Source organism: Notamacropus eugenii, chromosome 6 (genome assembly GCF_028372415.1).
Source record: "Notamacropus eugenii isolate mMacEug1 chromosome 6, mMacEug1.pri_v2, whole genome shotgun sequence".
Taxonomy (NCBI): domain Eukaryota; kingdom Metazoa; phylum Chordata; class Mammalia; order Diprotodontia; family Macropodidae; genus Notamacropus; species Notamacropus eugenii.
Genome location: NC_092877.1, coordinates 359,285,010 through 359,312,632, shown reverse-complemented (window position 1 = coordinate 359,312,632; position 27,623 = coordinate 359,285,010). Strand labels below are relative to the sequence as shown.

The window sequence follows — 27,623 nt, the reverse complement described above, 5'->3', positions numbered from 1 at the left end:
CAAGTACAAGGTAAATTTTTGAGACTTCACATAGATACTTTGTATATTAATAAAAAATGCCAGATAATAGCAAACAGCCCTGATTGAGCAATCAATGAATCAATCCATCAGTATTTATTTAGTGCCTTCTTTGTACCAAGCATTATCCTAAGCTGGACTGATAATCAATGAGAGGCTATTGTGAACTAAATTTATGTGACCTTTTTCAACCTCTCCTGGCTTCAACTTGTATTCCTAAATGAGACTTGTTTTTACTACTGGATCAAGAAACTGCATTTGGTCAATTTTCAAATGTATCATTCCCCTAGTATTATTATGCAATTAGAGGACATTATTGTGTCTTCAAAATACTCATCCAGCAAAGCATCGCTTTTAGAGGTCTGAGACAAGCATGAAGTTAGTTGTACTGTAAAGACAATGTCCAGTAACATGGATGATCCATAGTGTAACAGTGAAGGAATTCCTTTACCTCTTTCACAAGCTTTCTAATTGTATGTCATGGTCCTCTTCAAAAACAAAGGACAAACACAACCTCTGAATAAACTGACCTGCCTGAATGGGGACCCAGCTAGCTGGGTACCTCAGCTCATCTTCTTCTCCCTTTTCTCTCCACAGGAAGGTAAATTTTGGGTTTATTGGCTATATTTCTTCTTTTTCTCTCTTCCTTCCTCCCTCCCTCCTTCCCTCATTCTCTTCCTCTCTCATTCTCTTTTTCTGTTTCTTTCTTTCTTCTCCCAATTCACTCTGATTATAGATTGGAACACAATAGGTCTCTGCCCAAGCTCCACTTAATAGCTGTGTTTTGGACCCTCTTCCCTTAAAGTGAATGTCAGCTACAACTGTTTATCTTTGGAACAGCAACCACGAGGGTATTGCCCTCCCAGATTGATTTTTTTTCTTTTTTTCTAATTAAAGGGGCCATTCCTTGGCTCACTTCTTAAAAAGTCCTATTTGCTGAATGGGCATTACCTCACTCAGAGTGAATACCTGAAAAGGCCTTAGCCTAAAAGGGTCAGGATCTGCCATTGTATCCTGGGCCATCTCTAGTAATCCTGATGAATATCTGTTCACTGGATTCATATGACTCTGGATGAAAAAATGAGACTGGTGACCTTACACAGCCTTCCTTCAAAGGTCACAGCAAGTCACGTCATCAATTTCCCTGATATCATGGTCCTCTTCAAAAATGAAGGCCAAACACAAGAACTTTTCTAATTCATTCTTGACATATAGACATTTTGCTTTGAGAAAGAAATTCAACTTAAATCTGTTGTATGTCACCTCAGAATTTGGCCACAAACTGTCTGATGACATCTGTTCTAGAAGTTTATGCAATTTGAACTCCTTAAGTTGAAAGCATTTTGATTAATTTGAGTATCTTTTGAGGCCACAAGTTGAGATCAGATAATTTTAAGTAAATACAAAAAAGCATGACATGGTTCTGTAAGAACAGTAGTCAAAAATGTTAAAATTCAGAATGAATTGAGGCTCAAAGTGAAGGGCTTAAGAAAGCAGTTTATTAAAAGCTGAAAGATTTGAACATAGGTAGGCATCCTGATGCCTGAATGGCTAAGAGGCAAATATACAGTGCAGTAGATAGAATGCTCAGCCTTAAATCAGGAGGACCTGGATTAAAATCAAGTCTCAGATATTTAGTAGCTGTGTGATCCTTGGTAAATCACTTAATTTCTCCTCCAGTTTCCTAAACTTTAGATAGGTAAGTAGATAGATAGATAGATAGATAGATAGATAGATAGATAGATAGATAGATAGGTATACAAACAGATAAAACAGAGAAATGAGTGAATGAATGAATAGATGAATGAATGAATAAATAAATAAATACACTCAGTGCTTGGCATAGTTTCTGGCACATAATAGCTGACAAGTTAATGCTTGCTGTTATTATTATTATCATTGCTGTAGTTATCATTATCAGTAGTAGTAGAAGAAGTAGCAACAACAGCAGCATATCAGCAATCCTGGGCTAGTCATTTCATCTCTCATTTTTACACAACTCCATAAGACTGTTTTGTTTTGTTTTTAAAGTAAAGACTATAAGTTTCAGAAAGTTGTCAAATTGCATTCATATATAAAGGTACCTCATGTGAGAATTACCTAGTCCAAAAATATTATGTCTGATTCTGACATCTATTCATATGCTGAAAAATGGTAGATCAAAGACAAAGTAAAATTACTCTTAGAGGTGAATGGGATGATGATGGTGAAGGATGGGGAATAAAGGTAAAAATATTCAGCTCTTCTTGCTTCTATTTTTTTCTCCTACTAAACTTTGGTAAACATTAGCCAAGCTAATTTCTACTCACCCTCATGAAGAAGGCACATATAGGAAGGTAGAAACACACTCTTCCAGGGATGGCACTGTGTTGCCACACTCATCAGACAGAGAACTAAAGGACAGAGGGTACTTGGGAAGGGGTCCAGACTATTTGAAATTTCACAAAACATACTCACTAAATTGAACAATTACAATTACAAAAGAAAATAAAAATCTTTGAATGATTTGGGGAAAGATTTTCAAGAATAATGGAAAATTAAGTTCGTTTTACACATCTATCAAAAAACATCTAAGGGAATGGATCAATAGCCAAGAGGCTCTATATTCAGCCCAAGGTGAGATTGTCTGCAAATCTGAGTCTAACAATCAGTGAAAATGTATGCTTAATTAAAAATAATCATTTGATACATTACTACAAAGAAAATCAGGCCTCAGGAGATTACTTGCTTTGCAAATACCCAAGATGTCAGAAATACATGAAAAGTCAAGAAAAACAGCAACCAATGAATGCACTGATAATGGAATCAATTGCTCTAGAACAAAAGGACAATAAATAAACTAGAAGAGAAAGACCTCTGTGGGATTAAAAACAAGAACAAATTAAAAATAGAGGAACTATTAAGATATTGCTGAAAGTAAACAAGAGTAAATAAATAAAAAGGGGATCCTAAATAGTATTACTGATAGAGGATCTCATAATTAACCCTTACGGGTGAATCTTTCTTGGGGGGCGGTGACACTGAAATGAAGGATAAGAGAGTAAATAAAAGGGACTGGGCGTATAGAAGATAGATTGTAACACATGATTTATCAGTAAAAGGAGGGGTTATGGTACAATGGATGAGGTGGCAAAGTGAGCTATTGAAATGAAGTGAAAGAAAAGGGAAAACTTTGATTTAGTCATAAGAGAGGATCCTACTAAAGAGCACTGCCATGGGGTGAAGATATAGTGACCATGGATATAATAGAAGGGCATTTAGGGTCCAATGAGACCACTACCTCAGAGAGTGTGTTGTGACTTCATGGTTATCATTCTAGCTGAGGAGAAGATGAATGGCTCATCTAGAAGCAGTTGATGGAGAAAAAGAAGAGAGGACATGGCCCCAGAGAGCAAAAGTTCAAGATAAATGAGAAGACAATGATGAGACTATGAGTGTATACAGTAGAAATGAATTGCATGAGCAAGAATTCAGGGAAATTTCCACAATGGGACACTAAATATATCCTCAATATCTCCTACAGATATTTGCAACTTCTGAAATGGAAGTACAGGGGAGAAAAGAGTGGCAAAGAACACAAAGGAATAATATAAAAATTCTTTCACAGAAGGAATTATAAATATAATTGGGTAAAGAACACAGAAATTTTAAATGGAATCAATTAAGTTTAAGGTCCATGAATCAAACAATAAGTATTTTGAATACATAGAAATAGAAATTAAATGAATGAAAATAATGAAGAGAATGAATATGAAACAGTTTTTTGGAAAAAAAGGTGCAAGATTTAAAAAAAAAGCCTAAAAAGCACAAGTGGAAAGAGGACAGGGGAACTTAGTATCCTTAACTGAGAAGTGAAGAATTAAATAAGATAAAGAGAAAAAAATGAATATTAAGTCAAAACTGAAACTAAAGTGACAAATAAGAGAAAACAGAGTGAGCGGAAGAGTTTATAGCAATAAGATTGCCTTAATGCAGATTTTAAAAAAATAACTCTAGAAATATACTGTCAAGAAACAAAAATTCCTAATACACTTAAAAAGAAATATTATAAACACATGAATAAAAGAAAACTTATGGAAAGATATACCAAAAGATAATTGGAAACTAAATAATCTAACTCTAAAGAATGAGTGGATTAAACAGCAAATCATTTAATCAATCAAAAACTTCATTAAAGAAAATGACAATAATGAGACAACCTACTAAAACTTATGGGATTCAGTGAAAGCAGTTCTTAGGGGAACTTTTATATCATTACATGCCTACATGAATAAAATAGAGAAAGAAGAGATGAATTAATTGGGCATGCAACTGAAAAAGCCAGAAAAAGAAAAAGTTCAAAATCCCCAAGTAAATAACAAATTAGAAATACTGAAAACCAAAGTAGAGATTAATAAAATTGAAATTAAAAAACTATTGAATTAATAAATAAAACTGAATTGGTTTTATAAAAAATAATAAAATTGATAAACTTTTGATCAATTTGATTTAAAAAAAAGAAAGAAGTAAACCAAATTACCAGTATCAAGAATGAAAAGGGTGAACTCTCCACTAACAAGAAGGAAATTAAAACAATAATTAGAAATTACTTAGTCCAATTGTATGCCCATAAATTTGACAATCTAAATGAAATAGATGCATGTTTCAAAAATGTATAATTTGAGCCAATTAACAGGGGAGGAAGTGAAATGCTTAAATAACCCCATCTCAGAAAAAGAAAATGAGCAAGCCATCAATGAACTGCCTAGGAAAAATTCTTCAACAATGAAGACGTTTGGAATGCTGTGGATAAGTTCACTTACCTTGGTAATGTATTTTCCAGCGATGTACACATTGACAATAATGAATGCATTGCTAGAGCTAGCTCAAAGTTTGAGAGGCTCTGAAGAAAAGTATGGGAGAGAAGAGGTATTAGAATAACTACCAAACTGAAGATCTAAAGAGTCATTGTACTGACCTCGTTGTGTACCTGTGAAATATTGATAGTCTACCAGCACCATACCAGGAAACTGACTTGCTTCCATCTGAACTGTCTTATGAAGATTCTGAAGATCACCTGGCAGGATAAGATACCAGACACTGAGGTCCTTGCTGAACTAAACTTCCAAGCATTCAAACTATGCTTCAGAGAACACAACTCTGATGAGTTGGCCACGTTGTTTGAATGCAAAATGTACACTTGCCAAAAATACTTTTATGGAGAACTTGCATAAGTCAGGTGATCACACGGTCATCAGAAGAAGCAAAACAAGGACATTGTCAAGGTCGCTCAAGAATTTTGAATTTGATTGTGCAACATGGGAGACACTGGCCCAAGACCACTCAGGATGGCCTGCCCACATCAGAAAGGGTGTGGTGCTCTTTGAACAAAGCAGAATTGAAACAGCACAAAGTAAATGCAGAATGCGCAAATTTTGGGCATCCACCCCAAATGTTCACAGGGGCTATCTGTGCCCAATCTGTGGGACAGCATTCTGAGCTTGTATTGGTCTGATCAGTCACAGTAAGATACATTGAACCTTGACTTTATTATGGTGATGTCATTTTGGTCCTCTTTGAGAAGGAAGGACAACAACCCACCTCCCCCAATGTGCCCTCCTTTCTATCACACTCCTCCCTGCTCTTATCCCCATCCCATCTATTTTCTTGTAGGGCAAGATAGATTTCTATATCCTATAGCCTGTATATTTTATTTCCCAGTTGCATGTACAAACATTTTTTTTAAGATTCATTTTTAAAACTTTGAGTTGCAATTGCTCTCCCTTCTTTTCTTGTCACACATCACCACTGAGAAGGCAAGCAATTCAATATAGATCATATATGTGTAGTTATGAAAAATACTTCCATAACAGTTGTGAAAGACTATTTCCCTCCATCCTATCCTGCCCTCCATTTATTCTATTCTCTCTTTTGATGCTATCCCTCCTGAGGGAAAGAGTGAATCTTACTCTCATTGCATTTGTCTCAAGGAGGGAATAACAACATTCATTTTGGTATGAAAATATGGATTATGGTACAGGAAAGTAGGGGGAATAAGAGAGATAAGAGGGATTGGGGGGGATGATAGAAGGAAGGGCAAATGGAAGGAGAGGGTTATTAGAAGTAAATGCTTATAATATTTTCTCATTAACCTGGAAACTCTGAAATTTGGCAATAAAATTCATTGGAGTTTTCCTTTTGAATTCTCTTTCAGGAGATGACCAATGTAATCTTTCCATTTCTATTTGATCCTCTGGTTCTAGAATATGAGGGCAGTTTTCCCTGACAACTTCTTGGAAGATGATGCCTAAGCTCTTTTTGAATAATGATTTTTAAGTAGACCAACAATGACTTTTTAAAATATATATATATATATATTATTTATTTATTTTTCTGTTCTCAACATTCACTTACATAAGAATTTGAATTCAAAATTTTCTCCCCATCTCTCCCCACTCCCCCCTAGGACATCATGCATCCCCTCCATCCCTTCTTCCAGTCTGTCCTCCCCTTCTATTTCCCCCTTCTTCCATCATCATTCCCCTCTACTTTTCTGTAGAGAAAAATAGATTTGTATACCCCATTGCCATGTACATCTTATTTTCCAGTTGCATGCTGAAACAATTATTAACATTCATTATTAAAGCTTTGAGTTACAGTTAGTCCAAATTTCAAAGGTTTCATGCAGCTGTTTTCAGAGATATCTCTAGGGATCTGTGAGTTCTCAGTTCCTCCTAAGTTGCATTGTCAAGAGAGTGGTGTTTACTCCTCTCCTGCCTTGTGCTCTGGTCTGTGAGCAACCACAACTACTCTTTTCTGCCCGGGAGCTAGGAGTAGAATTCTTTCTCCCCAGCTGCCTCCAGCTCTGCCACACCAGCACTCCTTCTCACCCCAGGACTGCTATTCATAACTGAGACCCAGATCAGCTGTTCAATTCCCCCACTTCATCTAGAAATTTTCCATGGCAATTACAAACAAGTCAATATGCTTTATAATAGGTGGTTACAACGTGCCAAAAATATGCTAGATACTGGTCATATAATTGAAACAAACAAACAAATAAACAAAGAAAAGAAAAACTGTCCCTACCCTTGAGGGGCTTACATTCTAATGAGGGCAGATAACACAAGAAGGAAGTTGAAAGGGGAAAAAATTTGAGGGGTAGTGGAGGAACTCATGATGGATATTGTGGAGAAAGAAATCCATAGTCAGAAACAGGACCCATGGTAGAATGAAGTAATGAAACTGTTGGAATGGTCTCTTTCCTTTAAATTGAGATTCTGGGAGGAACTGGCCAATAAGAGGAAGGGAAATTAGGGGAGGAGATCTTGAATTTTGAATGTATGTTTCTGTTGACCTTAAAAGTTCTGTGATCTTTATTCTTCAGCAAGTGTGATTTTGTATACCTGGGCAAGTCCTCTGCCAACACAGATGGCAACCTTCTCTGTTTTGGGTAAACTTTTAGTATTTCTGTCACTACAAAAATGATTGCTCTTCAGCCAATATGATGGTGGATTTCTGCAAGTTAAACTAGGTTGGTCCTCAGACGATAGGCAGCCACAGGGCCAATATCTAATTGTTACAATTTGTTGTTCCAGTTTGTCTCAGACTTCATTCTGCTGGCCTTTGAGAAAGTACTTTTCCAAAATGATGATGTATAGGTGCTTTCTAAGTAATACCCTACTGTAATATTAATTATCATCTACTATTGCCTTTCTCCATATTCCTTGAATTTGTGTATTTTAATATATCTTTTGTATGCACATATGTCCTGTATATGATACAATCTCTTTGAGGAAAGGGACAGTTCCTTTTTTTTTAATCCTTGTATCCAGAGTGCCTAGTCTTGCATTTGGAATGTAGTACTTTCTTAATAATAATTTTTATTGAAGGATTTATTTTTGATTAAATGATAAAAGCAACTCTTACTTGAATCTCCCTTGATTTAACTTTATTCCAAAAACAACCAAAACGATTTTCTTATTTTTTTTGTTTTTGTAAATTAATTTATTTTTAGTATTCAACATTCATTTTGACAAAAGTGTGAGTTCCAAATTTACTCCCCATCTCTCCCTTCCCCCCACCCAAAGATATGGTGCATTCTGATTACCCCTTCCCCCAATGTGCCCTCCCTTCTATCACACCCACTCCCTTCCCTTATCTCTATCTCCATTATTTTCTTGTAGGGCAAGATAGGTTTCTGTACTTCATTACCTGTATTTCTTATTTCCCAGTTGCATGTAAAAACAATTTTTAACAGTTGTTTTTAAAACTTTGAGTTCCAGCTTCTCTCCCTTCTTCCCTCCCCACCCATCCCCACAGAGAAGGCAAGCAATTCAATATAGTTTATACTTGTATAGTTATGCAAAAGACTTCTATAAAAGTCATGTTGTGAAAAACTAACTATATTTTACTCCATTCTATCCTGCCCCCCCATTTATTCTATTCTCTCTTTTGACTTTGTCCCTCCCCAAAAGTATTCATTTTTACTTACTCCCTCCTCTCATTTCCCCTCCCTTCTATCATCCCCTCACACCCCACTTATCTCCTCCTCTACTTTCCTGTAGTGCAAGACGGATTTTCATACCAAACTGAGCGTGAATGTTATTCCCTCCTTAAGCCAAATGTGATGAAGGTAAACTTAATTTTTTCCCTCTCACCTCCTCCTTTTCCCCCTCCATTGAAAAACTTTTTCTTGCCTCTTTTATGAGAGGCAATTTATCTCATACCATTTCTCCTTTTTTCCTCCCAATATATTTCTCTCTCACCCCTTAATTTTATTTTTTCAGATATCATCCCTTCCTATTCAACTCACTCTGTGCCCTCCGTTTACATGTATATAATTCTTCCAACTTCCCAAATACTGAGAAAAGTTTCGAGAGTTACAAATATTATCTTTCCATATAGAAATGTAAACAGTTCAACTTTAGGAAGTCCCTTATGATTTCCCTTTCCTGTTGACCTTTTCATGCTTCTCTTGATTCTTATGTACGAAAGTCAACTTTTTTACTCAGCTCTGATATTTTCATCAAGAATGCTTGAAAGTCCTCTATTTCATTGAATGACCATTTTTTCCCCTGAGGTATTATACTCAGTTTTGTTGGGTAGGTGATTCTTGGTTTTAATCCTAGCTTCTTTTACTTCTGGAATATCATATTCCAAGTCCTTCAATCCCTTAATGTAAAAGGTGCTAGACCTTGTGGTATCCTGATTGTATTTCCACAATACTCAAATTGTTTCTTTCTGGCTGCTTGCAGTATTTTCTCCTTGACCTGGGAATTCTGGAATTTGGCTACAATATTCCTAGGAGTTTTTCTTTGGGGATCTCTTTCAGGAGGTGATTGATGGATTCTTTCAAAATTTATTTTACTCTCTGGTTCTAGAATATCAGGGCAGTTTAACTTGATAATCTCATGAAAGATGATGTCCAGGCTCTTTTTTTGATCATGGCTTTCAGGTAGTCCCCTAATTTTAACATTGTCTCTCCTTGATCTATTTTCCAGGTCAGTTGTTTTCCAATAAGATATTTTACATTGTCTGCTATTTTTTCATTCCTTCTGTTTTGGTTTATACTTTTTTGGATTTTTCATAAAGTCATTAGCTTCCATCTGCTCCATTCTAATCTTCAAAGAATTATTTTCTTCAGTGAGCCTTTGGATCTCTTTCTGTCTGGCCAGTTCTGCTTTTTAGGGCATTCTTCTCCTCATTGGCTTTTTGGATTTCTTTTGTCATTTGAGTTATCTATTTATTAAAGTGTTATTTTCTTCAGTATATGTTGAGTCTCCTTTAGCAAGTAGTTGACTTGTTTTCATTATTTTCTTGTATCACTCTCATTTCTCTTCCCAATTTTTTCTCTCCTTCTCTTGCTTGATTTTCAAAATCCTTTTTGAGCTCTTCCATGGCCTGAGATCAATTCAAATTTTTCTTGGAGTCTTTAGATGGAGGAGCTTTGACTTACTTTTCTTCTGTTTGCATGCTTTCGTCTTCCCTGTCACTGATACTGTCACAATCTGACACTTTTTTTCTGATTTTTGCTCATTTCCCCAGTCATTTACTTGACTTTTGAGCTCTTTGTCAAGGTAGATCTCTGCTTCCACTAGGGATAGGGGTGTACTGTCAGTTTCTTGCTTCCCCACAATCTGTGGGCCTAGAGCTTCAGAAACAGTTGCTGTGTCTGTCCCTGCTGCTGCTGTGGCTGCCTTGAGTTCCTCCACCTCCTTCCCTCTCTGCTGCCCTGGGGCTGGGACCAGACTACTCCATTCTCCCACACTGTTCCCACAGGCTTTTTCCACTAACCTTCCAATTTGTTCTCGGTATTTTGGGGTCCTGAAAGGTTGAAACTGCCACAGGTGTGAGAGATTCAGTCTCCCCAAGGCCTGCTTAGTTCCTGTCTGTGCTGGCATGGCCCATGCTGGACTTCACCCTGTCCCTAGCGTGGCACGATACAGACTTCCTGGTGATCTTCCAGATTGTCTTCAGATGGAGATTTGCTTCATTGCATCATTCTGTGGGTTCTGCAGCTCCAGAATTTTTTAGAGCCATTTTTTACAGGTATTTGACTGGGCTTGGCAGGAGCCCTCTAGAAAGTCCGTGCTGTTACTGTACCATCTTTGCTCCACACTCAATCAACACAATTTTCAAGAAAAAACCAAAAACAAAACAAGTATTGTTTTTCAATTCCATATAGCTTCAGTTTAGGACATTAGTCCTAAAAAAAAGTACCAGGGGATTCTAAGATCCTTAAGAGATCAACTTTAGATAAACCATGAAAATTCATTTTATTGAAATGACTCTTTTATATATATATGTACATATATATATAATATATATATATACAAATTTTGTTCAAAGTGACAATATTTTCCATTATGCTACTTGAAATGTGTAATCATGTCCTGTTGAAGAGACAGTTTTTCCTTTTGAATATACTTTTGGGAGAGAGGCAGAGCAAAGGAATGTTGTTATGGTGACCATCAGATTTCTCTAAATGATGTGAAATATATTGGTCTAACAAACTTTTTACAACTTTTATCTGTTACAGAACCCTTTAGCTATCTGGTGAAATTCATAGACTTTTTCTCAGAATAATGTTTTTTTAAATGATATACACACATACATGCATATGTACATATATGTGAATACATATATATGTACATATAATATATACAATTATATATACATATGCATGTATATATAATTATACATATACATGCATATGTATATATGTATATACAATTATATAATATGTATAATTGTAAATGAGAGTCTTATTATTGAAGTACAATTATCAGAATATTTATAGTTAAAAAGTTCACAAACCCTGTCTAAAGAAACCTTTGGACTCTAACAGACTTTGTTATGACAACTTAATATGGACAAATGATAGAAAACACAGGTTTGCCCCTCAGCCTCTGTTGTGTGAGCCCAGTGGAGGAAGCCCTATACAGAAATTCAACATATCTATTTAAAAGATCCAGGCAAGAAAGATCATTGACTCTCATGGAAACCCCACAGTTGAAGTTTTTCTCTCCAACGTAAAAGGTCAATTCCAAGCTGCTAGGCCTAGTGGTGCTTCTACTGGTATCCATGGAGCCCTGGTGCTCTGAGAAAATAATAAGACTCATTACATGGGGAAAGGTGTGTCAAAAGTGGTTGAGCATGTGAGCAAAACTATTAGCAAGAAATTGAATGTTGTGGAGCAGGAGAAGATTGATACATTGATGATAGAGATGGATAGCACTGAGAATAAATCTAAATTTGGTGCAAATGCCATTTTGGGAGTGTCTCTTGCTGTTTGTAAGGCCAGAGCTGCTGAGAAAGGTGTCTCCCTGTACTGTCATATTGCTGACCTTGCAGGCAATGATGAAGTCATCCTGCCAGTTTCAGCCTTCAATATGATCAATGGTGGCTCCTATGCTGGTAAAAAGTTGTCCATGCAGGAGTTCATGATAGTCCCTGTTGGAGCAGCAAACTTTAAGGAGGCCATGCACATTGGAGCTGAGGTCTACCACAACCTGAAGAGTATGATTGAACAGAAATATAAACAGGACACCACCAATGTAGGGAATTATGGTGGCTAACATCCTGGAGAATAAAGAAGCTCTGGACCTGCTAAAGAATGCTATTGGTAAGGTTGGCTATACTGATAAGGTCGTAATTGGTATGAATGTTGCTGCCCTGAATTCTTCTGATCTGGGAAATATGACTTAGACTTCAAGTCTCCTGATGATTCCAGCAGATATATCTCCCCTTCTGAGCTTGGGTACCTCTACAAAAGCCTCATCAAGGATGATCCAGTAGTGTCTATTGAGGATCCCTTTGACCAGGATGATTGGGAAGCATGAAAAAATTTCACTTCCACTGCCAGCATCCAGGTGGTAGGAAATGATCTCACAGTGACCAATCCCAAGTGAATTGAAAAGGCTGTGAACGAGAAGGCCTGCAATTGCTTCTTACTTAAAGTAAACCAGATTGGCTCCATAACTGAATCTCTCCAGGTGTGCAAGCTGGTCCAATGCAATGGGTGGGGAGTAATGGTTTCCTATCATTCTGGGGAGACTGAACATGTCTTCATTGCAGACCTGGTGGTAGGTGTCTCTCCTGGGCAGATCAAGACTGGTGCAGTCTGTCAATGTGAGCATCTGGTCAAGTATAACCAGGTTCTCAGAATTGAGGAAGAGCTGGACAACAAGGCTAAATTTGCTGGAAGGAACTTCAGAAACCCTCGGCCAATTAAGCTCTGTGGCTAGGGGACCTAAGAGCTTGCAGGCACCAATCACTTCTATAGAAGTCTGCTCCCCTCCTAAGAATGGGCATCATCAAGTACTAGATCAGTCTTGTTTTGGGGGCAGGGGCCTCTGCTGCTTAATTTCCCTCTCCCTTCCATACTTTTGTGATGTTCTCACTGCTTCATTAGAACTATCTTATACTGGAGACTACCTGATCATCTGGCTCTCTCTCGGAAGACTCTTTATCATCTTGTGACTGGGATAGAATGACCTATTCTCACCCCCAACCCTGGTGTTGATGTGTGGAGCTATGTACTTGTGATGCAGCCCTGAGGAGCCCACAGGCCAAATCCTTAGTGGCTTCTATGTGCAGAAGAAAAGTATTCAATAACCCACAGGAATAAAAAAAAGAAAATATAAGTTTGAAATGTTTTCTTGTCATTATTTATTCTAAGATTTCTCAAACTGTTAGGAAAATTCACGTTCTGTTCCCCTGTGCATGTAACCATAGAGCTAATTGACTAATTCTCTCTCTCCTCTCTCTGTCTCTCTCTTCCTCTCTCTCTCACTCTCTCTCTCTCTTTATGCTACAATCAGAGGATAGAGGCTGTGGAGGTATTGAATATCAAAGCTCGATTAATTTCCAAGATAATGAGATTTCAGGTTATGAGATTATCCTATTGGAGTCATCATGTTCATGGAATGAAACCAAGCAGAGCAATTGATGTGATTAGTTAAGAAATCATCCTTATGTCATTACAGAAGTTGCATATTATATATTATTAGATACTAACAAATGAGGTGATATTTATTTTTTACTAGGCTACGTATATACATGTACATATATATATATATATATGGTATATATGCTTATGTTTATGTACATTGATAGGGATCTCTGTAACAATCTTTCCATCTACCTACCAAATATTTTATACTTTTAAAAATATTGTGAGAAAGGTCGTACCAAACTGCCAGCCTGCCAAAGGTGTCTATGACAAAAGAGTTTAAGACCCTCTGAGCTAAGACATGAATACAATTAAATATATATACATATATATATGTATACATATGTGTGTATATACACATAACCCAATGTGCATATGTCATACTGTAGCACTACATTATTATATTAAATGTATATACGTGTATACATACATAATATGTATGTAGATAATCTCATGATCATTTTATTATATGGTAGCCTTCTATTACCAGCTTGTTGTTGATGAGGACAGAACTTGTAAGGAATTACTAATATAGCTAATGGGTTTAATTATCTTTTAAACATAATTTTGTAAAAGATTTCAAACATTAAGATAGCACCAAATACCAAGGGAATCAGTAATTTGAATGTGTTAGAAACAGTTGCTCTGAAAGCAAACAGCTTGCCTTGGTTCCCTTTGCCTTTGGGAATTTGTACTCCGACAGTAAATTTCACTGAAACTTTAATCAAAGTAGGAATGGGAAGATTATTGGAACTATATTCCAGAAACTTTCCAAAGGTTTATACTGCTATTCTGTATACAATGCAGGGACTGTTTTAAACAGTGGTGATGATTATTTTATTTTAGTATTTAATTGGGTTGTTAATTTTGCTTGTGTCTTGATTAGTGAGCAACACAAAGCTATCCAATTTTAGTCAAGGTAGATTTTTTATATGCTTACTGTACAGGAATGCACCATAATAAAAGAAAACCTAGAAAATGGATAATTTTTGTACCATGTGAGGTAGAATACTTTTGGTGTCATATTTGATTGAAGCCTAAGCACAAACTTCAACATTAACTTATTGAATGTTTCCTGCATATTAGACATTTATGGAATTATAACTATAGGCTAGACATTACATGATGAAATTAAAGATCCCAAGAAGCTAGCCAAGGACTGGTGACATTGAAGAGATAGGTTCTGTGACTGCCAACACATCTAGGTTACAAAACTTACAAGGAGTAAAGAAACCTTCAGGATAGTTGGGGAAGCTCAAGAGTAAATCCTTTCTTTTACTTCTTGTGGGATTTTTCTTTCTTTATTTTCATGCCAAATTCTTGAGAATAAAACAAAAACACGCATACATGAATTCCTGAAATGGCCAGGTCTCTTTCAGACTAGGTTCTGCTACTTAGGCAAACTACCACCATCTTGTACTTGGTGAGGCTCATGCTTTGAACTCAAGTGTAAGAATTCACATTTATTCTTACTGAAGATTATCTTATTAGAACCAGTCTAATGCTTTTTAAGTTTCCCAGATACTTTTTGGCTTTTAATTCTATCATCCACAACGTTGGCTATTCTTTCCAGCTTTGTATCATCTACAAATATGATCAACGTCACACACATAACTTTTTCTAGGCCAGTAATTTTAAGAAATAAGATAAATGACATGGGGTCCCTCCAAAGAAGATCTTACCAAAGTGATACTGAACAATTTTGCCTGAATCTCACATTTTAATCAGTTCTGAATCCAGCTGAATTTATTATCATCCATTCCAGCTCTTTCCATCTTTTCCATAATAATGCTATAAACTACTTGACCACATGTTTTGCCAAATTCTATTTTACCTTTATTTACAGCAATCATATTACCTATCTACCTACTAACACTGTCACAATAAAAGGATTATGATAGTATGGTCTGGCCCATTTTTGATGAATCTATGCTGGCTTTTTGTAATCACTTGTTCTACTACCCAATAATTGTTTCTTTAATGATATATTCTAGAACTTGCCCCCAAAATAGCATCAAGCTCATTCCCTTGCAGGATGAAGAATTTGTTATACTTCTCCTTTTGAAATGGGGATAAAATTGTCCTTATCTAATACTTTGCCATTGCCTGTAATTTATGAACATAATCATGACTGTAGTATTGAGCTTTGATGTATGTTTCCAAAGACATCAGATTTTGAGTTCATTGAAGTGAAGAACAGTTGCCACTCCCTCTTTTAAAAAATACCCAACATTTATCATAATGTGCCTGACACAGACTATATGTCTAATAACTGCTTGTTTGCTTGGTTTATCATCTATTTTCTATTTCTGCCCAGGTAATCTGTAAAATATAAAAGATATTCTTTTCTTTCCTACGCTCATCTTGATCCATGTGGTTTTAATTATACTCTCCTCTCCCACTTCACCCCCTCCACTGTCTTCTACTCCTAGTTCCTAGTATGTAGCTACTGTGGTCAGAATTCACTATACTACAAAATTTACTGGGAAAATTAGAAATCAATCTGGCAGAAATTAAATTTAGACCAGCAATGTTATTATTGTATTAGATACACTCCATCTTTGACCTGTATCTGTCATTCTCAAATATTAAGCTATGGCAAACAAACATGAATCCCATTCTTAACTAACTCTTTACTTGTAAATTCATCTTTTATCCTCTCCTTCCCTTTTAAAATTGAGAGCAGCGAGGGAATGATCTTTTTATTATTTTTAATTTAATATTTTTATTATTTAGTATTTTTATATCATAACATCATACAATACTTCCTAGTTTTGTTTTAGAGCTATCTTTTATGCTCAAGTGAAACACAAGAAGTAGTTAATAATTATTTTATCAAATTTTGGGGAAGTCTTTATTATGATTTGGGTTTGTGCCCTGGGAAGACAGTAATAGACTTTTCTTGTTATTAGTTTGAAATATGGTTTAGGAATTTCCCAATAACCACTACTACACATTCCTTATTTCTTTGACTCTGATTTGATTATCTCTCTTGATTGTGTTGGTGTTATGCTTTATCATTCTTTGCATGACAAACAATTGCATCCCTCTAAGAATATTCAGTTCCCTTCTATTCATGAAGGGTGCCATATTTTTTTTCTAGATCCAACTGTACTTATGAGTTTTTTCTCTTCCCTTCTTCTTCTTTGCGGCATTATTCTATTCTCAAATCTTCTGACAAGTGTAAGTATTCCCCTCTGACCTTCCAACACCTTTACCCTTATTAAAATCCATCTATCATTGCTTTTAATGGGTGATAGAAAGGCACCTTCAGTTTTCTTAACTTTCCCTCTAGGAAGGATACTAGTGTGATGAATGAAAAGCCAGAGAGAGAGTTTTTGGGTAATTAATAATCAATTTATTAAGTAGGCTAGCTCATATTAAGTAAATTGATAGTCATGGTTTGTCCTGGTAAACCAAGATACCTAATGGAGACATTGGAAATCTTAATATACCTTTTAGAAAAGGGAGTAAACCTGACTGATGAACATTAACCCTGATTGGTGAACAATTAATGAGTGAAGTGGCTAAAAGTCTTCAGTTCCTCCAGCTGAAAATGTGGCTTGATCATGAGACTCAGTTGACAACAGCAATCTGGACAATTCCAGCTCTACCCTGACCACTCTGGTTGGTTTTCTCCTTCATGAACTAGGTCAGTCTAAACTCCAATGGAGAGGTACAAAAAAGGGAATTTACTGTTTCAGGGCAGGAATTCTCCTAGTTTGGATTGTGTTTATTCATCAAACAGAAATAAAGTCTCCTAGCTGGTTGGCATCCTACTGGAGATCTAAGTGCATGTACTCTGAGGATTAGGGAACTCTTTATCAGTGATGCCCTTCAGATTCTGACTGACTGACTTGCAGTGACTGAATTTCCTTATTATTCCCTGAATAAAGAAATAAAAAAAACCTGGATATTGCTTAATAATGTGCTATTAATATGTGTGTGTGTTTGTTCTTTGTTACCAAAGAAGATCATGCTATCAGAGAAATAATGACTTGCACTTGACTTTGTTTTTTTGACTGAGGGCTGTGCAGATCACAAGCCTCACTTCTCCTCCAGAGCTATCTGAATCCAGTGACCAGATATTCATCAGGATGACTGGAGATGACCCTGATGAGGCAATTGAAGTTAAAAGACTTGCCCAAGGTCACACAGCTAATAAGTGTCAATGGTCTGAGGTGAGATTTGAACTCAGGTCCTCCTGACTCCTGCACTGGTTCTCTATCCACTGCACCACCTAGCTGCCCCTTATTAATATAATAGAAACCAATTATTTCCCTCACGAGTCTATATTTTGAAGATAGACAGCAATTATTCACCAGTTCTTTGTTACATAAACACAAATATGTAATCAATGCAAGTCATTGCAAGATTCATCTTTTCTCTCTGTAGTTAAAGATTCTTATCCTTAAGTTTGAATTACTTTTAGGTGTTAATACTTCATTTTCTAAGTGCCTTTTTCCAAGGTGGATAACCTTTTACCACATCTCAAACACTTAATAGCCACATGTACCTTTTTTCTTTAACCTCACAGCTTTATAGCCAACACAAATTTCTATTTTCATTTTAACTCAATGCTTATTTCTTTCAAAATTGTTTTTTCAAGTTATTTGTTTTATTTACCTTTTCCTTGTTTATATTGTGATCTCGTTAATCTTCTCCTCTGGTTCTTATTAAGGGAATTCTCTCTTAATCTTTTATTCTGCCATAGAAACCCCTTTATCTCAAGGTGTTCCCTTTCAATTTATCATCAAGTTCTCCCAAATTTCTCCAAATTCTTCCTCTTTTAAAATTAATATCTGGTCTTCTTGTTCACAAGACCAATCCCATCAAAATGACCTAAACATTTGCTTCTTGAATTGAATAAACTTGAGTTGAATAAATTCAAGTTTTTACTTCTCTCTCGTACCTTCTTATTTAACCACATTTAATACAAGTTTTATTAAATCTAAGCTTTTATTTTATTTAAATATATATCAGTTTTTGTCAAATTTTTCCTCCTTTAAATGTAATATATGATGTCATTTATAAATCATGCCACATCCAAAACACCTTTTTTTTTTTGAGGCAACTGGGGTTAAGTGACTTCTCCAAGATCACGCAGCTAGTAAATATTTGAGTTCAGATATGTATTCAGGTCCTTCTTACTCCAGGGCTCTGTACCACTGTGCCACCTCGCTGCCCCCAAATTATCTTTTTACTATCATTTTACCTAATTAGTTCTAGTTTTAACCCTTCTCCTTCTCTTCTATGCCTTCTCTCATAACCTTACTACATTACACTAGAGAGTAAGTGAAGAAAGATGGAAGATTGTTTTCACGATAATAATCATTTTCAACAACATTTACATAGTCAAGAAGCATTTATCAAGTGCTTACTTTGTGCCAAGTACCATTCAAAACACTGCTAATGCAAATATAAGCAAAAAAAGTCAGACCCTCTTTTCAAGAAGATTCAACTCTAATGAAAGAAGGTAACAACTTAAAAGGAGCAGAAAAGTAAAGTTTGGAGAGAAGGTATCCACTTAAGGACATGTTGGAAAAGTGTACATGCTCAAGAAGTAAGATGAGAGAGGAGTGGAGTGGCCACCTGAAAATTTACTCAAAATTGAGCTTCCAGGAGGAACTCAGCAATCAGAGAAAAAGGCTGTAGGAACAGAGGGATGTTGCAATGTATAAAGGCCATTGAAAAAAAAGGTGGAGATATTAAAATTACTAAGAACAGAGTCAGAAACACAAGGAAGGAGTGAACTTGGCTAGCCTGGGAATTTTCCCAAAACTTATGTGAGAAGTAAAGATTAAGTTTCATGGAATCATGGATTTAAAGAACAGCTTTCAGTCTTCACCTGGTACGAACCACTCAATTTGCATGAGAAAACAGAGACTCAGATTATGTGAGTTACCTATGATATAAAATGTCTCAGAGAGCTGTGTAGGTTAATTGTGTGGAGAAACTAAAGCTACATCTTGACTTTGTTGGGTGAATAGGATTGGAGAAATGAAAAAAAAAAAAGAGAGAGATTATAAATTCCTGACAGAAAAATGTCTTGAATAGTACCACCTTAATTATGATGGGGCCATTGACATCTGATTGCTATGAAGACAAATCAGCTGCAGATGAAGGTGATCCAAAATATAATGCATTTCTTTAGAGTAATGTGAGGGTGGGGCAGAGGTGTGTGTTAGTCCTTCGTTGCCAGAGAAGACCATGTCATCAGAAAAATAATGACACTACTTGCACTTGACTTTGTTTTGAGTGAGGGAGGGTGGTGCAGGTCACCAGCCTCACTTCTCCTCCAAAGCCCTCTGAATCCAATGATCAGATATTCATCAGGATGACAGGAGATGACCCATAATGAGGCAGTTGGAGTTAAGTGACTTGCCCAAGGTCACACAGCTAGGGAATGTCAAGTATGTGAGGTGAGATTTGAACTCAGGTCCTCCTGAGTCCTGCACTGGTGCTCTATCCACTGCACCACCTAGCTACCCTCTGGGGCAGAGATAGTGCTTAAGAGGACAGTTAGATTAACCTAAATTTTTGCTATGAAATTCCTAGCTTTCAGTGAGTGGCTGTTTGCTGAGGAAATTCAGAGAAGCTGTCACATGTGAATGAATGTTAGAGATTTCTGCCCTTACAGAAATGTAATTTCTGATCAGCAGATTTTGAACTATTCAAAGGAGAGGTACAGGATTGAGTTTCTCCTAGATAATGCAGCTCTGACTGGAATATGTTTCCTATAGCAACAAATAATTCCCTTACTGTTTAACCAACATTGTTTTGTCTCCCTAATTACCAGTACTCCAAGTAATTGCCTCTTGAAACAGAGTTAGAATATATAAGAATGCACGTAAGAAAGTGAATAAATATATAAATAAGAACATCCTATTACAAAAAAAAAATTACTCAATAATTTACTAAAAATAAGTGTCGTACAAAGCCATATTTACATGAAAATTCATACATATGACTTTTTGTGGCTGTTTGTGAAATTGGAATTGGATTAATCTCATCAGCAGAACAGATGTTGGATCTAATGGGCTGACTTTGCTACAAGGGAGAGGATAATTGCCCCATATTGGTAAAATGCAATGAGAATCCTAAGCTGACATCGTAGGACCTTTCCCTTTTTAAATGTTTTTCCCCCTCCTCCTCCCACTCTCAGAATAGACTATAGCACACAAATGAGTAGATTCCCTTTGGTTCATGTCTCTTTCAGTTGCAAATCCGTGTAAACTGCAGGACCAGTTTGGCACCTGCTGGGATCATGAGCCTACTGCTGTTTCTCTAATCAGAAAACGTTCCTATTAGATAAACCATCTGGCTTCAGAAAGCATCCTCCTTTTTCCATCCAAAACTGTTTTGTTAGAATTCAGCCTGAGTCGATTTTTAAAAAGAAGGATGTTAGCAAGCTCCAGTCTGTTTACTAATAGGGTACTCCTCTGACAAAACAATCTGTGCAGCATAGAAGCAAGAGTGAGAAATGACTCTGGGAAAAGGATCTGTTCCAGTTACATACAAGCATGTGGGAGGAAGATCTATTCTCTAGAGGCCATTGACATTAATCCAACTATGAACAAGAAGACATTATCTTGCTCTAATTGGTCCTCTTTCTAATTCTTCTCCATTAAGCTGTCCAAAATTCTAAAAATGGATTTATACCTACAAGTACTACACTTTACAACAGGTAGTATGTTTGAAAGACCGCTGGACATAGGATCACATTCTGACTACTATTTTTTACAATGGAACCCATGACAAATAATTTAGCCTCTCTGAGTTGCAGTTTCCTCAACTGTGAATAAGGAAACTCAACTTTGATAATCTCTGTGATGTCTTCTAATTCCTCTCCTAGTTATTATTTTTTTTTCAGGATCTTGGGGTCCCATTCCTCAAGGTCCTCTCTATTTATTTTTAAATTTTTCCTCCAAATTTACCTATTTATTTGTTTACAATTTTCAGCAATCACTGTGATAAGTTTTAAATTTTTTCCCCCTTCCTCTTCTCTTCCAACCCAAGATTTCAAGCAATCTTATAACAGCTCTACACATGCATTCTTATTAAGGACATCTTTATTCACTTTATTTCATACACACACACACACACACACACACACACAAACACTTCATTTATTTATTTATTTATTTATTTATTTATTTTATATGTATATGTGTATATATATTATTTATTATATTTTTATCTTATTTAAATTTATTTTATTTATTTACATATATATAAATGAATACACTTATTTACTTTACTTCTATTGTATAGAAGAATTAAAATAAAATGGAGAAAGCATGAGTAAAACTAAAGCAAACCAAACATAACAAAAGAGAAAATTGTTTGCTTAATTCTGTATTCTTACTCCATAGTTCTTTCTCTGAACATAGATCGCATTTTGCATCAGGAAATATTTTAGGTTCTTGCACTGCTGTGAAGGAATAAGTCTATCAAAAACATTCCTTGTGTAATGACTGCTACTGTGTATAATGTTCTCTTGGTTCTGCTCATGTCACTAAGCATCAGTTCATATAAGTCTATCCAGGTATATCTGAAATCTGCCTCTTAGTCATTTCTTACAGCACAATAGTATTCCATTATGTTCATGTATAACAACTTGACCAGCCATTCCCCAATAGATGGACATTACATTGATTTCCAGTTCTTGGTCAGCACACAAAGTATTTTTGCACACATGGACCCCTTTCCCACTTTTTTCATTTGTTTTATTATTTTATTTGTTTTCAGTGTTCTATAATCACTTCCATATAGCTTAGAATTTTATCCCTTCCCTCCCCCTTCTTCTCCCCTCCTTCTCCCTGCCTCCCTGAGACAATACACAATTTTATATAGGTTCTACACATACATTCTTATTAAATACATTTTCACCTTAGTCATGTTGCATAGAAGAATTAAAATGAATGGGAGAAATCATGAAACAAACCAAAACATCATAGAAAAGAAAATGATCTGCTACAGTTTGTGATCGAATTGCATAGTTCTTTCTCTGAATGTGGAAGGAGTTTTGCCTTAAGAGACCATTGGTAATATTTTAAGTCTTTGCATTGCAATGAAGTATTAAGTACTATCCTTACACACTATGATTATTGCTGTGTACAAAATTCTCCTGGTTCTGCTCCTTTTACTCAGCATAAGTTCATATAAGTCTTTTCAGGCCTCTCTGAAGTCTTCCTGTTCATCATTTCTTATAGCAAAATAGTATTCCATTACATTCATAAATCACAATTTATTCAGCCATTCCTCAGTTGATGAGCATTCCCTTGATTTCCAGTGTTTGACCACCACAAAGTGAGCTGCTATTAATATTTTTGTATATGTGTGATCCTTTCCCAGTTTTATGATCTTTTGGGGATAGAGTCCAAGAAGCAGTATTGCTAGGTCAAAGGGTATGCACATTTTTGTAGCCCTTTGCGCATAGTTTCAAATTGTTCATTAGAATGATTGGATCAGCTCACAGCTCCACCAACAATGAATTAGTTTCCCAACTCTCACACATTTTCTCCAACATTTATCATCTTATTGTGTAGTTATGTTAGCCAATCTGATGTGTGTGATGTGGTATTTCAGAGTTGTGTTGATTTGAATTTCTCTAATCAATAGTAATTTAGAGCATTTTTTCACATGACTATAGGTAGCTTTAATTTCTTACTCTGAAAACTGGCTATTCATGTCCTCTGACCATCTATTAATTGGGGAATAATTTGTATTTTTGTCTATATATGTGTGTGTGTGTGTGTGTGTGTGTGTGTGTATGTGTGTGTGTGTGTGTGTGTGTGTGTGTGTTCGTGTGTGTGTGTAATCCCTCCAACTACCCAAATACTGTGAAAAGTTTCAAGAGTTACCAATATTATCTTTAGGAATGTAAACAGTTCAACTATAGTAACTCCCTTATGATTTCTCTTTCCTGTTTACTTTTTCATGCTTCTCTTGATTATCGTGTTTGAAAGCCAATTTTCTATTCAACTGTTGTCTTTTGATCAAGCATGCTTCAAAGTACTGTATTTCATTGAATGACCATTTTTTTCCCTTGAAGTATTATACTCAGGTTTATAATCAGTAGGTGATTCTTGGTTTTGATCCTAGTTCCTTTGAATTCTGAAATATCATATTCAAAGCCCTTCAATCCCTTAATGAAGAAGCTGTTGATCTTGTGTTTTTCTGATTGTATTTCCACAATACTCAAATTGTTTCTTTCTAGCTGCTTGCAAAATTTCTCCTTCAACTGTGTACTCTGGAATTTGACTTCAATATTCCTAGGAGTTTCTCTTTTTGGATCTATTTCAGGAGGTGATCATTGAATTCTTTCAATATTTATTTTGCCCTTTGTTTGTAGTATATGAAGGGAGTTTTCCTTGATAATTTCATGAAAGATGATATCTACGCTCTTTTTTTTATCATGGCTTTCAGATATTCCCATAATTTTTAAGTTTTTTCTCCTGGATCTATTTTTCAGGTCAGTTGTTTTTCCAATGAGATATTCTGCATTATCTTCCATTTTTTAATTCTTTTGATTTTGTTTTGTAATTTGTTGGTTTCCTAAAATGTCATTTGCTTCCATCTGCTCCATTCTAATTTTTAAAGAACCATTTTCTTCAGTGAATTTTTTGAACCTCCTTTTCCATTTGGCTAATTCTACTTTTTAAAGCATTCTTCTCCTCATTGGCTTTTTGGTCCTCTTTTGCCAATTGAGTTACCCTATTTTTAAAGATGTTATTTTCTTCAGCATCTTTTTGGATCTCACTTAGGAAACTTTTGACTAGCTTTTCATGATTTTCTTGCATTGCTCTCATTTGTCTTCCCAATTTTTTCTCTACCTCTCTTACTTGATTTTCAAATTCCTTTTTGAACTCTTCCATGGTCTGGGATCATTACATATTTATTTTGGAGGTTTTGGATGCAGAATCATTGACTTTTACATCTTCTCCTGATGGTAACCATTATTATTCCTCATCCAAAATGATGAGAGAGAATATACGTTCACCAAGAAAGTAACCTTCTGTAATCTTATTTTTTTCCCTTTATTCGGCATTTTCCCAGTCATTTACTTAACTTTTGAGTGCTTTGTCAAGAGGGGGATATACTCTGGGAACCTGTAAGTTCTCAATTCCTCCAAGGTGGCACAATCAGGGGAGAGGGGTTTACTCTTCTTCTGGCCTGTGTCCTTGTCTGTGAGCTATCGGAGCTTTTCTGTCCAGGATCTGCAAGTAGAATTCCCTTTGCAATGCCTCTACCAGGTCCACCATACCAGTCAGCACTCTTCCTCCACCCCAGGCTGCCACTCAGGACTGAGACAAAGAACACCAACTCAATTCCCCCAGGGACTTTAGGCTGAGGGCCCCAAAAATGGATGCTGCTGCTCCCTCCACCGCCACTACCTGAGACTGAGGCTAGGGGCTAGGGCTGCTCCTTTCTCACCCTGGTGAAAAACTTTTCTTGCTGAACTTTGAAGCTGTCTTTGGCATTTGTGGGTTGAAGGATCTGAGAACCGCTGCTGCTGCTGGGAATTCTGCACCCAAGGCCTGCTCCAGTCCTGTTCCTGCTGGCTCCATGTATCCAAAGCTGGGCTGAGGTCTGTAGGCTGTGCTCTGCTTCATATCCTGTGTGATTGACCTTTCTTATCAGCCTTCCAGGCTACGTTGGACTGAAAAACTCATTCTGTCACTTTGTGACTTCTGCTGCTCCAGAATTTTTTGGAGTCCTTTTTTACAGGTATTTTATGTTCTGTGGGGGAAGCACTAGAGCTAGAAGTTAAGGGAGTTACAGGAAGAAATATCCAGCAAAACTATACTAGTGGGAGATGTCAACCTCCCCCTCTCTGAACTTGATAAATCTAACCTCAAAATAAACAAGAAAGAAGTTAAGGAGGTGAATAGAACTCTGGATAAAGTAGATATGACAGATCTCTGGGGAAAATTGAATGGGAATAGAAAGGAATATACCTTTTTCTCAGCAGTACATGGCACATATACAAAATTGATCATGTGCTAGGCCATAAAACCCTCACAATACAAGGCAGAAAGGCAGAGATAATCAATGCATTCTTCTCAGATCATAATGCCATAAAACTTATATGTAATCAAAGGCCATGGAAATATAAACCAAAACCTAATTGGAAACTAAACAATCTAGTCCTAAAGAATGAGTGGGTTAAACAACAAATCATAGAAACAATAGACAACTTCATTCAAGAGAATGACAATAATGAGACAACCTACCAAATCTTATGGAATACTGCAACAGCAGTTCTTAGGGGAAGTTTTATATCTTTCAATACCTACATGAATAAAATAGAGAAAGAGGAGATCAATGAATTGGGCATGCAGCTGAAGAAACTAGAAAAAAGGGGGGGGCGGAGCCAAGATGGCGGAGTACAAAGACGCACATACATATAGCTCCAAACCCAAAACCCATAAAACAGCTACAGAGAAGGAACTCATGGCGAATTCTGCACCCAGAAGCCAAGGAACATTGGAGCAAGGGAGATTTCTGTTCTGGAGAGACCTGCAAACCTCTCGCGGGGAGTCCTTCGCTCTGCGGACTGGGCGCCGGGACTGGGAGCTGAGTACAGCCCTGCTGCGGCCGTGGCACCGAGAGGAAAAGATCCGAGCGGGCTTCAGGGACGGGATCTCCAGTGGCCATACGGGTCCCTCCACCCACAGAGGGACCTGCAAACCTCTCGCAAAAGGTCCATCGTGCTGCAGACGTGGAGCTCAGTCCAGACCTACTGTGGCTGCGGCCACGGCACTGAGAGAAACAGATCCGAGCAGGCTTCAGGGACAGTATCTCCAGTGGCCGCACAAGTCCCTCCACCCACAGGTGACAGGGGTCGGTGAGAGAGTCTTTTTGGCGGATCGAGAGAGGAGTGGGGTGCCCCCATAATTCAGGCCCCCCCGGGAGGTAAAAGATGAGAGGCAGCTGCAGACCAGGGCTCCCCAAGTGGGCGGGAGCCTGAATCCATTGTGGAAGGTCTGTGCATAAACCCCCTGAGGGAACTGAGCCTGAGAGGCGGCCCTGCCCCGACCTCACCACCTGAACTTAATCTCATACTGAATAGCAGCACTTCCCCCGCCAAAAGCCCTAAGGCTGGAAGCAGCATTTGAATCTCAGACCCCAAACGCTGGCTGGGAGGATCAGGAGGCAAGGTGGGTGTGAGGAGAATATTCAGAGGTCAAGTCACTGGCTGGGAAAATGCCCAGAAAAGGGAAAAGAAATAAGACTATAGAAGGTTACTTTTTTGGTGAACAGGAATTTCCTCCCTTCCTTTCTGATGAGGAAGAACAATGCTTACCATCAGGCAAAGACACAGAAATCAAGGCTTCTGTGTCCCAGCCCACCCAATGGGCTCAGGCCATGGAAGAGCTCAAAAAGAATTTTGAAAATCAAGTTAGAGAGGTGGAGGAAAAGCTGGGAAGAGAAATGAGAGACATAAAGTCAAAGCATGAACAGCAGATCAGCTCCCTGCTAAAGGAGACCCAAAAAAATGTTGAAGAAAATAACACCTTGAAAAACAGACTAACTCAATTGGCAAAAGAGGTTCAAAAAGCCAATGAGGAGAAGAATGCTTTCAAAAGCAGAATTAGCCAAATGGAAAAGGAGATTCAAAAGCTCACTGAAGAAAATAGTTCTTTCAAAATTAGAATGGCACAGATGGAGGCTAAGGACTTTGTGAGAAAGCAAGATATCACAATACAAAACCAAAAGAATGGAAAAATGGAAGATAATGTGAAATATCTCATTGGAAAAACAACTGACCTGGAAAATAGATCCAGGAGAGACAATTTAAAAATTTTGGGACTACCTGAAAGCCATGAGCAAAAGAAGAGCCTAGACATCATCTTTCATGAAATTATCAAGGAAAACTGCCCTGAGATTCTAGAACCAGAGGGCAAAATAAGTATTTAAGGAATCCACAGATCACCGCCTGAAAGAGATCCAAAAAGAGAAACTCCTAGGAACATTGTGGCCAAATTCCAGAGTTCCCAGGTCAAGGAGAAAATATTGCAAGCAGCTAGAAAGAAACAATTCAAGTACTGTGGAAATACAATCAGGATGACACAAGATCTAGCAGCCTCTACATTAAGGGATCGAAGGGCATGGAGTAGGATATTCCAGAAGTCAAAGGAACTAGGACTAAAACCAAGAATCA

At 37.0% G+C, this 27,623-nt stretch overlaps 1 pseudogene; it reads left to right on the top strand.

Annotated features, from left to right (window-relative positions):
- The first annotated feature begins 2,169 nt into the window (after positions 1-2,169).
- On the top strand, positions 2,170-12,746 carry LOC140512412 (alpha-enolase pseudogene; annotated as a pseudogene).
- Positions 12,747-27,623: the final 14,877 nt, after the last annotated feature.